Here is a 14,567-nt window from a genome sequence, read left to right on the forward strand (position 1 = left end):
AATGAGTACCACGCGAGCATAATACGTACTACAAATACATAAACTTCTTACAAAAAATATTATTGCTATTACAGCCCGCCCACAATGATTTGAAGAAACAGTATTTGACATCACCATTATTACTTATTATATAAGTCCTCCTTCGAGACGATATAGGGTCTCGTTTGCGGTAATGTACCGTAACCAACTATTTCCCTGCTTTTACACTCTTAAAAATGAACTTCACCGCATAGCACGCTCCTAGCCAACCATCATCTCGAATGATATCGATATCTGCCCTGATTTGTTGAAAACGGGAGGCGTACGCCTTTTTTGTGACACTTATGCTGTTCATAATTGTCACAGAAAAGGCGTACGCCTCCCGTTTTCAACAAATCAGTACAGATAACGATATCATTTGAGATTATGGTTGGCTAGGAGCGTGCTTTGCGGTGAAGTTCATTTTTAAGAGTGTACAGTGGTAAGGATCATTTGTATACCATTGGTAAGTCAACAGAAAACATTCTATTCTGGCTTAAATTTTACTCTCTGCGAAACTATACTAATAATAACTGTAATAATAACCGTAATAAAACCACATCCGAACGTGCATGGAGCTATGGGCACACCCTGAAGTCAGTTTCACAACGAGACTCTCAGTAATACAACGTAAAACAAACCGTCAGCTGTATAGCGCAGGTGCGTCCAACCAGAGCAGTGGCAGTGATGTACAGGAGTTGATGAACGAGCCCCACGACGTTCTCTCTAAACTTCCTGGTTGAGTCGTCCATCACGGAAAGAACGCGAGTGACATTGCTATTACAATGAGTGGCTGCCCTGTAGTCTTTAGCGATATATCTCATTTGCATATATAGTCAAGTTCAAGGCAATTCAATCACGTCAAAAACTTTGCTTCGGGGGCCCGGTTGTTCTTTCGCGAAAGATTCACGCTCTGATAACCGTGATCGACGCACTGCAATAATGAATGAATGTTTTTTCTGCTTGCTTGAAACTACAGAGCAAAAAAGCTGCACTGAGAGCACACTCTCAGAACAGGACTTCACCGCATAGCACGTTGTACGCCAACTACACTCTTAAAAATGATGGTGGTGGTGGTGATTGGGCTTGCCGTTGTCGGCCTCACGTATGTGGGCAACGTCACGACTCACGCCCTGGGGGAATGTGCGTCCTGGGCCGACTTCTAAGGGAACTGTGCCGACATATATGTCTCTTGAAAATGAACTTCACCGCATAGCAGGCTCCTAGCCAACCATAATCTCGAATGATATCGCTATCTGCCCCGATTTGTTGAAAACGGGAGGCGTACGCCTTTTTTGTGACACTTATGCTGTTCATAATTGTCACAGAAAAGGCGTACGCCTCCCGTTTTCATCAAATCAGGACAGATAACGATATCATTCGTGGCAATTGTTGGTGCAGAGTGTGCTATGCGGTGAAGTTCATTTTTAAGAGTGTACGGCCACGAATGATAGGGTCGTCGCTTCTGATTTGAAGAGAGAGTGAGAGAGGGGCGTACGCCTTTTTGTAGCAATTATCATATATCCAAATTTCTACAAAAAGGAGTACGCCCCCTTGCTCATCGAATCAGGAGCGGTAACCCTCACCGCATAGCACGCTCCTATAGCCAACCATCATCCCGAATGATACCGTTCTGTTCCTTAATTTGTTGAAAACAGGAGGCGTACGCCCTTATGTGACAATTATGAACAGCATAAGTGTCACAAAAAGGGCGTACGCCTCCCGTTTTCAACAAATCAGGGGCGAGAACGATGTCATTCGGGATGATGGTTGACTAGGAGGTGCTATGCGGTGAAGTTCTGTGTTTAAGAGTGCACCCTTGAAAATGAACTTCACCGCATAGCACGATCCTAGCCAACCATAATCTCGAATGATATCGTTATCTGCCCTGATTTTATTGAAAACAGGGGCGCACGCCTTTTTTGTGACATTTATGCTGTTCATAATTGTCACAAAAAGGCGTACGCCTCCCGTTTTCAACAAATCAGGCAGTTAACAAGGCAGTTAACGATATCATTCGAGATTATGGTTGAAGATGAAGTTGAATGATGAATTATGGTGAAGCGAAGCGACGACAGGTCGGAGTTCTGTTTAGAGCTCTTCGAGACGTACAGTGGCTTGCATGAAAGCAAAAAGGGAAGGAGGGCATTAAGTGAAGGAAAGTGGTGATGCCTATTTATTGCATTCCTCTACGTTACTAGTACTGGTATATGTTCTGATTGGGGATGATATTATACTAAAAAGGAAAAAGAAGAGAAAAAAAAACGTTTCAGCTGCATTCAAAGGAACTTGGCTCTGCTCCTAATGTCCTTTTCTTGGAATCAAAATATAGAATGCAGGTTTCCAGATGTCGTCGTGCTCCAGATTAAGCTCCAGTAATTCATTCCGAATGAAAAAAATGCACAAATAACTAGTTTTGCATTCGTGAAGTATCCAGTTGCTCAGAGATAATATTCTTGTTGTGGACATTACTCCTACAACAGTAAAGAAAAATTTATGGACGAGTAGAAATACTGTAGCTTTCTCGTAGTGGAGCTGCATGGTTTCGGAGAGAGTGGGCAATACTTCTGAAACAGTAAAAAAAAAAAAAAAAAGAAAATATCTCGGGAAGAGTAAGTGGGTGCCATGAAAGGAAAAGAACAGGAAGAACTTCACAAAAGGCGCGAAAGAAGGGTAATAGATCTTCTTCATCCGTATTTGCTCACTTTTGAGTTGGTCGTGCACACTCCATTCTCGTTTCGCAAGTCACGCTCGACAAAGGAATTGTGTTAATACCCTGTTATGATTTTTTTCTTTTTTGTGTGTGTTAGTAACCTGCTATATGATTACACCTCGCGTCTAGCTTGAAACCGAAATCTTAGCGTGGAGTTTTCTCGACTAACCGTTGCAGATACAAAATCGTCTAGGAACTATAGGCGACTCCATGTCAACGAAATATTGTCAGATATACTGAATTTCGATATATTTTTCTCTCGCTTAATGAGATTAGGACTCTCGTTTGAGGTTTCTTTATCTTGCACTCTTAAAAATGAACTTCACCTCATAGCACGCTCCTAGCCAACCATCACCTCGAGTGATATCGTTATCTGCCCTGATTTGTTGAAAACGGGAGGCGTACGCCTTTTCTGTGACAATTATGAACAGCATAAGTGTCACAAAAAGGCATACGCCTCCCATTTTCAACAAATCAGGCCAGATAACGATATCATTCGAGATGATGGTTGGCTAGGAGCGTGCTATGCGGTGAAGTTCATTTCTAAGAGTGTACGAATGATAGGGTTACCGCTTCAGACTCGTTGAGCGAGGGGGGCGTACGCCTTTTTGTAGCAATTTGGATACACGATAATTACTTTTGTCACCCTTTTACACCTTTTATCAGACGCTACGTTGACCTAGGTGGTAACTATAGAAGTTACACCTTCCTAGAAAGGTAACTATAGAAGTTACCACCTTTTCACACCCTGCACTCTTAAAAATGAACTTCACCACATAGCACGCTCCTAGCCAACCACCATCCCGAATGACAACGTTCTCGCTCCTGATTTGTTGAAAACGGGAGGAGGAGCCTATTTTGTGCCGTGCATAATGGCACAAAATAGGCTCCTCCTCCCGTTTTCAACAAATCGAGGGCGAGAACGTTGTCATTCGGGTTGATGGTTGGCTAGGAGCGTGCTATGTGGTGAAGTTCATTTTTAAGAGTGTGGGGACACCTTTTCGAGTGGCGGGGCACGGCCTGCTACAGCCTATTGGCTGACCCCTTCTCAACACTTCCTATTTCCTATCAGCCTCGCAGAGCAGTTGCCTTCACAAAATTTAATTACGGGAAGAAGAGACTGTAAAAAGGTGCATACTCGACTGATTTTTGTTACGTAATAAGATTACGTTATCAGGAAAGACGCACGCACGCGCGCAACGACTTCCTGTGCAACCAAATACAACGCGAAGAACGCGGAACCAAATGCAAATTCGAGCGATATCAGCGACGAAATGCGGTAGATATCGCTTCGATTTAGCGTGGACCGCTGGGACACACGCATACCGTGTCTTAGTTCAACGTGTGCACCCAGAGATGCCCGTCAACGGATTTTAGTGTCATGCCCTGATTAAAAACAAGGCACGGAACGACAATGTCAACGTTTGAGGAAAAACGGCTGCTCGTCACGTGCGGGATTTGAACGAGCCGTATCATTCTACTAACCTCCTTTTTCTTTTTTCGTTTTTTATTATACGCTTTTACGGTTTCATGTCTCTGTCTGGAAACTGTGTGCGATACATAGCACAATTGAAGACTTACGGGCAATAATAGTATAAGTGCAATGCAATCCCAGTACAATTTCGAAGAGTATCAGAAGGAGGCATGCACGCAATTTTATGAAATGTAACATTTGCGGAGCTAAATCCGAGAGGCGGGGAGTAAACTGGGGTACTATTTTTAAATCTGTATTTCAGGGTGAAATCGGATGATACACTCTTAAAAATGAACTTCGCCGCATAGAACGCTCCTAGCCAACCATAATCTCGAATGATATCGTTATCTGCCCTGATTTGTTGAAAACGGGAGGCGTACGCCTTTTTTGTGACAATTGTGAACAGCATAAGTGTCACAAAAAAGGCGTACACCTCCCCTTTTTAACAAATCAGGGCAGATAACGATATCATTCGAGATTATGGTTGGCTAGGAGCGTGCTATGCGGTGAAGTTCATTTTTAAGAGTGTAGTGACACGTTTAGGTGATACCGGTTCTTTTTTTTGTCCTTTTGCTCAGCATGCAGCCCGCAGTTAGAGGTGCACATATTAAGCACACATGTATTCCTCGCGAGTTACAGTCACAAGTATATGTGCAAACATGTTGTAACATGAAACGTGCTCTTCGCATAATTTATCGCTGCACTCAAAATAATATTTACGTCAGACACGCGTTCAGACGGCCACTAAATAGTGAACGTCATTATGATGTGTTTGGAATCAAGGGAGAGATCCGAGTTCAGCCGGAAAAAGTCGTACCCCAGTTTGTTAGTTGATTGCCAGTTAGTTTATATGCTCCAGATCGATGATAAAACATCGCCAAAAACAACAGCTACGCCTCTTCACGTCGTCTGCTCCACGGTGCACGTAACGTTGCACGGAGCGTCCGAGAAGGTGCCGCATTTTTCGTTAACTCGTGCTGCAATCCCGCGACACTTTTTCCAATCGAATACTCGAGTGTAGTGCAAAGACTGCACCTCCGTTGAATCAAATGTGGGAACTTGCACAATTTGCTCTATAGTACACAAAGCGCAGCCCAGTCAAAGACAGAAAGCGTGAGGGTGAAACGCCCCATGTCATCGTCATAATCTATTTTTTGTTGTTTCTAACCAGCCAGACAACACACAGACGCAAGAGACACAGTTGAAGTCGTGGGAATCACAGACCCACACACACACGCACACTTTACAGGACATCCTTTTAGGAGCGAAAGTCTACTTTCACTTCACCCAAGCTCTCTCCTCCGGAACATTTCCCATATATTTTCTTTCTCGTGTCTCCTTCCTGTGTTTCGCTTATTTTGTTTTACGGCGCATCGGAAGAAAAGGTGAAAGACACAAGGCCGTCGCTTCTTCGCTTGCGTGGTTATGGTGTCCTACACCTCAACCACGTGAAGAAGAAGTGAGGGCGGGAAGGAGAAACGACTCCTACAACTTATAATGAGGTTGGTGAATCACCTCCGCAAACACAAGGGGGGCGCCTTTTTTTTTTTTTTTCAACCCTTCTTTTTCTTACCGTGTGGCAGGAGAGAGTCACGTGACCCTAGGGTCATTGTGGTCGTAATGGGGCCTGCGATGGACGCAACAAAGGTTGGCTATTGTGTTTGGTTGTGGTCGTTCTAAACTGGTAATCATTTCCCAAGTTTTGTTCACTATCGCCGCAGTGAAAGGATAACGTTTTGTTTTGCGGCAGATATATGAGCAGTCTTTCGGTAGTAACTATTTTACGAGTAAGCTGTCACTAACTAGCCAGTTGCTCAGTAACTATAGTTCAGTATCTAGTCCGTCAACTATACGTACGCCGTTGGAGATAAGGAGTCGCAATAGGGCGCCAGGAGAAATACTGCAGCGCCACCACGCGGCGTAGAGTGAGTACGACGGATTACACTATCTGGCGGAGGAGCGAGCGTGACCTCTCTGTGTCCAGCCATCCTGTCTGCGGTGCAGCTGGCGGACTAGATTTCTTTTCCTTCTTAAGTTGAACACAACTATAGTGGTTACAGTAGCGAGTTACTTTTTCAGACACCAGTTACAAAAACCATCAGTTGCTTTTTGAGAAGCTAGCTATAACAACGATTTAATTTTCATCATCATCAACAACAGCAACAACTTTATTAGGAGATGATGAATGGGGAGACTCATCGCCAGGGGCAATACTCTACCCCATTGCTGGTGGGGAGGCGGGGAATTAAATAATGAAGTGTCAAGTGTCTTTCATCAACAAGTTACAATAACAAGTTACTTTTCCCGCTACCATACTAGTTGCAGTGACGAGGTATTCTTCTTGAAAATTAACTTAAAACCGAAGTAAGTGACCACTTTTGGTGAAAGTAACTAAGATGTAACTGTAATAAGGGACGACGTTTGGTGAAAGTAGTCGTAAAGCGTAAGAAATTAAATCGCTTCGGCATACTGCCGTATTTTTCCACGTATCAGTTTTTAAACACCGTTTTGTGGTTCCGTTGAACGTTATATCGAGAAGGTTCTCCCGTCGAAACGACTTTTTAGAGCGGGCAGCGGTGTGGAATACGTGCAATATACTTAAACTGAAAATATATAACGCGGAAAACTTTCAGCACTTTAGAAAGACAACCTTATACATATTCCGTTTAAGTATTTTACACATATCCATATTTCGCACCTGTATACTTGCGCTAAAAGGGCGTATAAAACGGGAACGTTTTGCGCTCCAGAGAGCTAACTTTACACCGATAATATATTCCATCGAGATTACGGCAATGCACAGAGCACGAACGAGAAGCACACTGGGCCAGTGCAAGGGGGGAAAAAAAAGAACAAGACAAGATGGCGGGGTCCACACTCTTAAAAATTAACTTCACCGCATAGCGCGCTTCTAGCCAACCATTATCTCGAATGATATCGTTATCTGCCCTAATTTGTTGAAAACGGGAAGCCTACGCCTTTTTTGTGACAATTATGAACAGCATAAGTGTCACAAAAAAGGCTCCGCCCCACGTTTTCAACAAATCAGGGACGAGAACGTTGTGATTCGGAATGATGGTTGGCTAGGAATGTGCTATGTGGTGAAACTCATTTTTAAGAGTGTAGCGAGTCTCATATAGTGTTTTCTGCTATAGACAGCTACATGAAGACGGTGATAAACTTTTTGCAGTGCATTTTTTTAAGGAAAACAAAGAGTTCGACCCACATACTGCTCCTTACATTAATTGCCTAGAATTGAAGTAACATTTAGGCCCATTTCACACTAACGTTTTTCTTTCTTTTTTTGCAAACTATGCATCGTTCACACTCACATAACACGTGAATAAATTTTCAGTACATATTAGCATTGTATGAAACTCCCCATTCATCATTTCACAATAAAGTTGTTGTAATGTTTTTCTCGGCCGTGTTTATAACGGAGACGAAACGGGCCCATTGGACGTACACTCCTAAAAATGAACTTCACCGCATAGCACGCTCCTAGCCAACCATTACCTCGAATGATATCGTCATCTTCCCTGATTTGTTGAAAACGGGGGGCGTACGCCTTTTTTGTGACAATTATGAACAGCATAAGCGTCACAACAAAGGCGTACGCCTCCCGTTTTCAACAAATCGGGGAAGATAACGATATCATTCGAGATGATGGTTGGCTAGGAGCGTGCTATGCGGTGAAGTTCATTTTTAAGAGTGTAGCTCGATTGCCTTCATATTCTATTTTTGAAGCAAACGGACGACAAATACAGTAGCGTGAAACCGGCCTTATGCTGCTCAGTCTGCAAGCTGCTGTCCATTGCCCGCTACATGACGTTACGTACTCAAAACCTCTTTGCGGCACCGCTACGCGCAGATCCGCAACATTTCCGTGAGCCTCAATCGAAATAACGCCACCGCTGTTGACTGATATAGGGTCAGCTATTAGGTATTATATTATGCTTTCGGACGCAGGCTATGCAGGTCGATCACTTTGACCCTTTCCCACTTATGTCAACCATGTACGTATGCGCATTTGCTTTCGTCACACTTATACGGCAGAGTCAGGAAGACATTACGAATGCCCATTACCAGCTTTTACACGTCTTGAAGAGCCTGTTGCAATCTTATGACAAGGTTCGCTCCGAGCAAAACGTTTACCCCGGTTCAAATGCGATTCAAGCGCTCCAAGTTGTTCTGATGATGATACTTTTCTGTGGTGTCACGGCATGTTCTGCATCAGAACGGGAAGGGCTCGATGCTCCCGCTAGATGGCATGGTTCACCTGTTTTTGTCTTCATGCGTAGTAGGCACGTGCGATTATGAATCTTTGTTGGTTTCGGTTCAGGTTTAATGATAATATAATCAGCGTAAATTGCGATTTATCGCAATGAAATGCACAATCTGGTTCCTATTATACCGCCTCGATCCACTTATTGCACGTCTATATACGACACCTCCTTAAACCAGTTACCGGTACCAGCTATAAGGCACTGAGAAAAGTCGGGTGCTACAAAAGCACGGGTACGGACAATGCACGACAGTCGTGAGAGGAGCAGTTAGAAAAGAAGGTCAGATATAGCCTGTTCCTTCTGTGCCATCCGGGCAATATGCATATTAGCACGCACGGGGAGGATATACCTGCTTCTGGTGTTCAGGCAAACAGCGATCGACACTACAGCCAAAGATGCAATAAGCCCTCATTGCAATGCCACGCGCTGCCTTGGTTAATTGATTGAAAAATAAAAACACGAAGATATGAGACCCGACAAAGTCGGGACAAGATACTTCAGAACGTGAGAACGTAGGAAAACAGAACAAATGCAACTCCGAGGTGACCAAGACGCATGTAACAAAGAACGAGCACGGTCCAACTAATGAATGTGTCCCGTTAACGAGACAGTATAGTCGAAATGACCGTAGACCAAATACACCGGCCAATGGCCCTAAGGCACTACACAATGTACTCTGTCCTTATAGGATAGTAGCTGAGAAACACGAAGGCTTCAGAGGGTGTCGAGAAGGTCACATAATTTCAAGAACTGCGTAACTGCACTCTTAAAAATGGTGGTGGCGATGGCGTGATGGCAAAAAAGGACTTCACCGCATTGCATGCTCCTATAGCCAACCATCATCTTGAATGACATCGTGCTTTCCCCTGATTTCTTGAAAACGTACACCTTTTTTGTGACACCTATGCAGTTCATAAGTGGGAGAAAAATGGCGTATACGTCTCCCGTTTCCAGCAAATCAGGGGAGAGAACGATGTCATTCGAAATGATAGTTGGCTATAGAAGCGTGCAATGCGGTGAAGTTCATTGTTAAGAGCGTGCGTGTATTAAGAAGGAATGGATGCCTCCACCGCGAAGACAATTTTCCAACCAACCGACAATTTTTCTTGTCTTTCACGCGGAAGCACCATGCCGGCACCGTCCGTATGTGCTTCGTCTGTGACCTAGACTATCTTCCTCCTGGAATGAAGAAGCCTAGTCTATAGAGCACCAAAAGACCGTGCTGAGGGCATGCGTTAGCGCTCTGCGGTCTCTGTCCAATGACAGGGCAGTTCACGCTGTTTTATATGTCCGACCTGCGCTGCTGGCTCGTCCGCCAGGTGGTGATTTACCACGCGGTCATTCTTAACGACGCAGTTCTTCACGGCGCGTTTGCAAGAAGCGTGAAGTTGAGGGTTTTCCCCGACTTTGCCGAATATGACTTCCAGGTCTGTGGCGAGTGCTGTTCTCGGTACTTTCGACGCGGGACTATCCACGTAACTACATCCATCTGGCAACCCTAACAACAACAACAACAACAAATAAGTAATGATGATGTAGTGGGATGTTTCGCCGCTGTGGCAGCACCCTATCCCATTGCTTGATGGGGAGAAGATGGTGAGTGATGATGAAGATGAATGTTCAGAGATCACGCAGGAGCCCCGTTGCTGCTAAGAAGGAGATGAGGGCTTGAAGAGGTCGTAGCTGATGCGCAGGATTGACCGAAGGCCCAAGCAGTTGAGGAAGGGCAAGTGAGAGCGTCCCAGTGGCTTCAAGTTTGCCCTGGAGGACGCGTCGCTCAGTGAAATACTTCTGACAGTCGATGAGAATGTGCTTGGCAGTACTTGGAGTATTACAGCAAGGGCATAGCATTGTGCTACTATAACCCAGCTTGTGGCGAAAGTATGGGGTGCATGCGACGTTCAAACGAAGTCGACGGACGATATACAGTGAAACCTCGTTATTATGACCATGGTCATTCCCGAAAATTTTGGTCATAATGCGGAATTGTCATATTAACGGGAGGGATTTGCAGAGGCTTCTCTGCATTGTTCCCCAGGAGTATGGTCGTAAAGCGAGTATGTCAGATTATCGGGGGTCACATTAACGAAAGTTCACTGTAGACGTAATGGTCCGACGAAGGGTAGATGGCATTATGAAGGACAGTTTGGGATCTACGGAGTGGAGGAGGGATCCTTCCGGGATGTCTTGGCGCCATTGATGGGCGGCCTTCGCTGATGCAAGCACCGACAGGACCCTAACCCTAAGCACAAACGTCCGATACGTAACGCCCACCTGTACCTTGCAGCGTCTTGTTGTCTTCGTTTCCGACGTACTGGCCTGCAGGAACACTGTATAGTCCTTTCCGGAAGCTGATGTTTATTTTTTATTCTGTGTTAGCGCCGCGAAGCAACGGGTGTTATGGGCGGCGTACAGATGTGGATAAATGGAGAGAGGACAGCAGGAAGAAGTGGGGGACAGGGGGTTAGTATGCGTCCTGGACAGACTTCATGGGGAACTGTGCCGCCATTCGTCTGGAAAATCTTCGGAAAACCCAGGGAGAACCTCAGACAGCACAGCCGGGTGGTAGGACTCGAACCCACCACCTCCCATTCTTCAGCACTACCTTGGCTACCACCAACGAGCCATGCCGCTGGTAGAAAGCTGATGCATTGCCACATCCATTAGGTGGTGTTTTGGTGCTTTATGGCACAAGCACATCCATTAGGGACTATTTAAAATACCGAGGGGGAAATTCCAGGGTCAGGCGACTAAAATGGGGAGTGCATGGGCAATCTAGGGGAGTGGATGCTGCAGGTTTTCCCTTAACTTATACCCTTAGAGTTTACCGAGAGTTTCATTGAGCATTGTACCTTCCACTCTGCATTGCACCTACGATCATCCTTCCGTTCACATCCCCATAACACATATAAATAAATTTTCAGTACGTATTAGCATTGTAATACTGATTTCTGATCATTATTGTATAGAAAATATGAGTATTATTGCCTCCACCGCCGATTTCAACCAACGTTCCGCCAGTACGAAGGTCCGCGCTTTAGAATAGCCAGGAGGGAACAACGAATTCTGGCCTTTAGAGAGAGACGAAGAAAAAAAAAGTTCATCAAACGCCGCGCCCCTCAGCGTATGATGAAAGACGCATTGGATTGGTATCTGGTTCCGGTTCATTACCGGGGATATAGAGTGGGCAGGGTGCCTTAATGAGGCTTCCGTGAGCAGGAGTACAAAAATAAAACACAATAAACGTATAAGCTGCTCCTGCGAGGAACAATCTGTCTTGCAGAAAGATATATTGCTTGGCACCATGAAAAATCGCTACGTATTCAAATCAACGGGAAAGTGATTTGTGCTGCGCCGTTTGTTCAGAGGCTCGGAGTGGTAACATCTCATTACGGCCGAAGTCCCATTACGGCCGAAAGTCTCATTGCGGCCGAGGATGTTTCATCACGGCCAAGAAGAAAAAAGAAGCATCAACCATATTAGCAATCGCTGTGTTGTATGCTTCCCAAAGTGTCTCCGATGTGGGAGTGCCCCCACGGTCGTAATGAGACTTCGGCCGTAATGAGACGCAATCCGGAATATAATTGCTCATTGAGCTAGTATACTGTAATGTGATGGAGCAGCACCACGCAAGTAGACGCTGACATGAAACAATGTATATGCCAATTATAAATGAAGCGATGAAAATATGCCAAGTAACTAAATTGCATAAGTTGAATATAAGCACTTGTATAAACTCTGTTAGAGCGATGCGTAAATTCGACAAAAGAACTTAGTTCACGACTATAGCTTGTCAAAGTAGACACTGCACTCTTAAAAATGAACTTCACCGCATAGCACGCTCCTAGCCAACCATAATCTCGAATGATATCGTTATCTGCCCTGATTTGTTGAAAACGGCAAGCGTACGCTTTTTTTTGTGACAATTATGAACAGCATAAGTGTCGCAAAAAAGGCGTACGCCTCCCGTTTTCAACAAATCAGGGCAGATAACGATACCATTCGAGATTATGGTTGGCTAGGAGCGTGCTATGCGGTGAAGTTCATTTTTAAGAGTGTGGGTTATGCGTACAGGTAAGCAAATTAAAGTAACTTAAATTGCTTTACAGTTACTGTTTGAGAAATGAAATTCGAGCAGGTGCAATCCCCAAAATCTTGGAGTTGGAGTTGGACGGACTAAAAATAACCCAAAATCTTCATTTTAGTACTCATATACTGTTGAACCGCAGTACCACGTGCCATGCTTCTTAAAATTGAGCAGTGCGAGCAATTAACTTGGCTTCCAAAATACATTAACCTGTCCAGCTTTGCATACAGCTCCATATGCATCTGTTGACACTTCTTATTTCTTCGTATTTCACGCTTATACTTTTATGAGTTGCCCCCAAACCCTTCGCGAAGTCCCATTCACACATCCAAGTGCCCACACGCCAGTCACTCTCAACGGACATTCATTTGCAACAACACGAAGCCAGAGGAGGGCAACGAAGTATACACGCTCATATCTCAGATAGCTCGGACATTTTCAAACCGGTGTGACTGGGTTGCCAACGGTACAACGTATATAAAGATGCCGAAACGGACGGAGGGGGTTCCTTTTCGGCTGTACCGCGGAACGCGCATCAATGTGACCTGCGCCCCAGGAGGGTTTCTGAATTACATTCAGTGGTGGAGGAGGGGCTGCATAATCGTTGAGGACGCCATGCAGCCGAGAAAGACAGGCCCGGTCTTTCTTTTTCCGGTTCCGGATCCGTGAACTAACATATATATACGACGTATCCCCGTATACGTAACCGGTAGTTGCGGTTTGCTGATGAGGTGACGGCAAGATGGGTGGCAGTGGGACGTTTCCTGGACGTCAGCTGCTATATTTTTTTTTCGCTGTTTTCTTGGAATTTGTTCACTTGGCCCGTCGAAATGCCACGAAGCAATGGACCAAAGCAAAGGGGCTAAGATCGGAAGTCGCCGGTATTTCGGACAGGGTCTGTTCTTATTTTGTGCACCGTCCTCGATCGTTGTCCTGAGGAACAAAAACAAAATGGCCAACTTTAATTTGGGACCAAGTTGTTTTTCCGTTCGCTGGCTACGATGAGGACGATGTTTACAAGAACAGCCTCAGAACAGCTGCTGTTCGTAATAGCGACGGCTCCTGATATCGTGCTCGATATGACTGTTATGAGTAGATCGGGATGAGCACGGATAACATTCACACTAACCGCACCCGTACCCGTGCAGATACTGAGCATCAACGGTCACTGTAGGGAAAGAACCACGAGAATCCAATGAAATACAGTTCAAGGTACAACACTACAAATTATGCATTTTTTATTCATTTGACCGATCGATCGATCGATTGATTGATTGATTGATTGACAGAAAAAGAAGAAAAGTGGAGATGTTAGTACCAAAGCACTCGCGCGGGACTGGCAACTGCAGGATGAATTAATTAGGGCTCACTATATATGAAACAATATGGATTCATTTGATTTTGATTGATTTTATTCATTGGATTCATTTCGTGCTCGACACAGACACTAATGCTTATTTGCGGATAAAATGCGTTATCGGCGCGCACTTCAGAGGTGCGTGGTTTGATCCGCACTTCATGCGCGCGGATTTCAGGACGTCATGTTTCTATCCGCAAACCATGATAATGCGGATCCGTGGATATATTGCAGTGCGTTCGTCCTGTGTCGTCTTTTATAGTCTTTAGCACTGTTTTAACGATTTTATTATGTGTCTCGCTGCCAATATAGAACGGAATACGTTTATTGCAATTGAAGCCGAACCTAGTAATAATAATAATATAAAAAAAAGAGAACCGAACACTGAGGCGTAAGCCGACACTGTGTACGTGGGAACAACACGGGGATTGGAAGGCAGGAAAAGTTTACGTTAGAGATGCTCGCCCCCACGTGATTTATGGATCGAAACCGTACACCGAAGAAGACATAAACGTTCGGTCTGTGCGTTGCGCAACTTATAAAGCGGAGGGGAAGGTTGTTTTCTTCAGCAGAAAGCGATTCGGATGGCATAGCACGTTCTCTCGCACGCCGTTTTCCCAGACCTTCCAAGG

At 44.8% G+C, this 14,567-nt stretch overlaps 2 protein-coding genes across 2 annotated transcripts in view; one reads left to right on the top strand and one right to left on the bottom strand.

The window, feature by feature from the left end:
- Nucleotides 1-14,567, bottom strand: part of LOC135366666 (uncharacterized) — an 83,002-nt gene that overhangs the window by 31,288 nt on the left and 37,147 nt on the right. The gene's annotated exons all lie outside the window — the stretch shown is intronic.
- LOC135366064 (uncharacterized) overlaps nt 1-14,567 on the top strand; it is a 43,163-nt gene that overhangs the window by 1,010 nt on the left and 27,586 nt on the right. The window lies entirely within an intron of this gene.

Source organism: Ornithodoros turicata, chromosome 8, assembly GCF_037126465.1.
Source record: "Ornithodoros turicata isolate Travis chromosome 8, ASM3712646v1, whole genome shotgun sequence".
NCBI lineage: Eukaryota > Metazoa > Arthropoda > Arachnida > Ixodida > Argasidae > Ornithodoros > Ornithodoros turicata.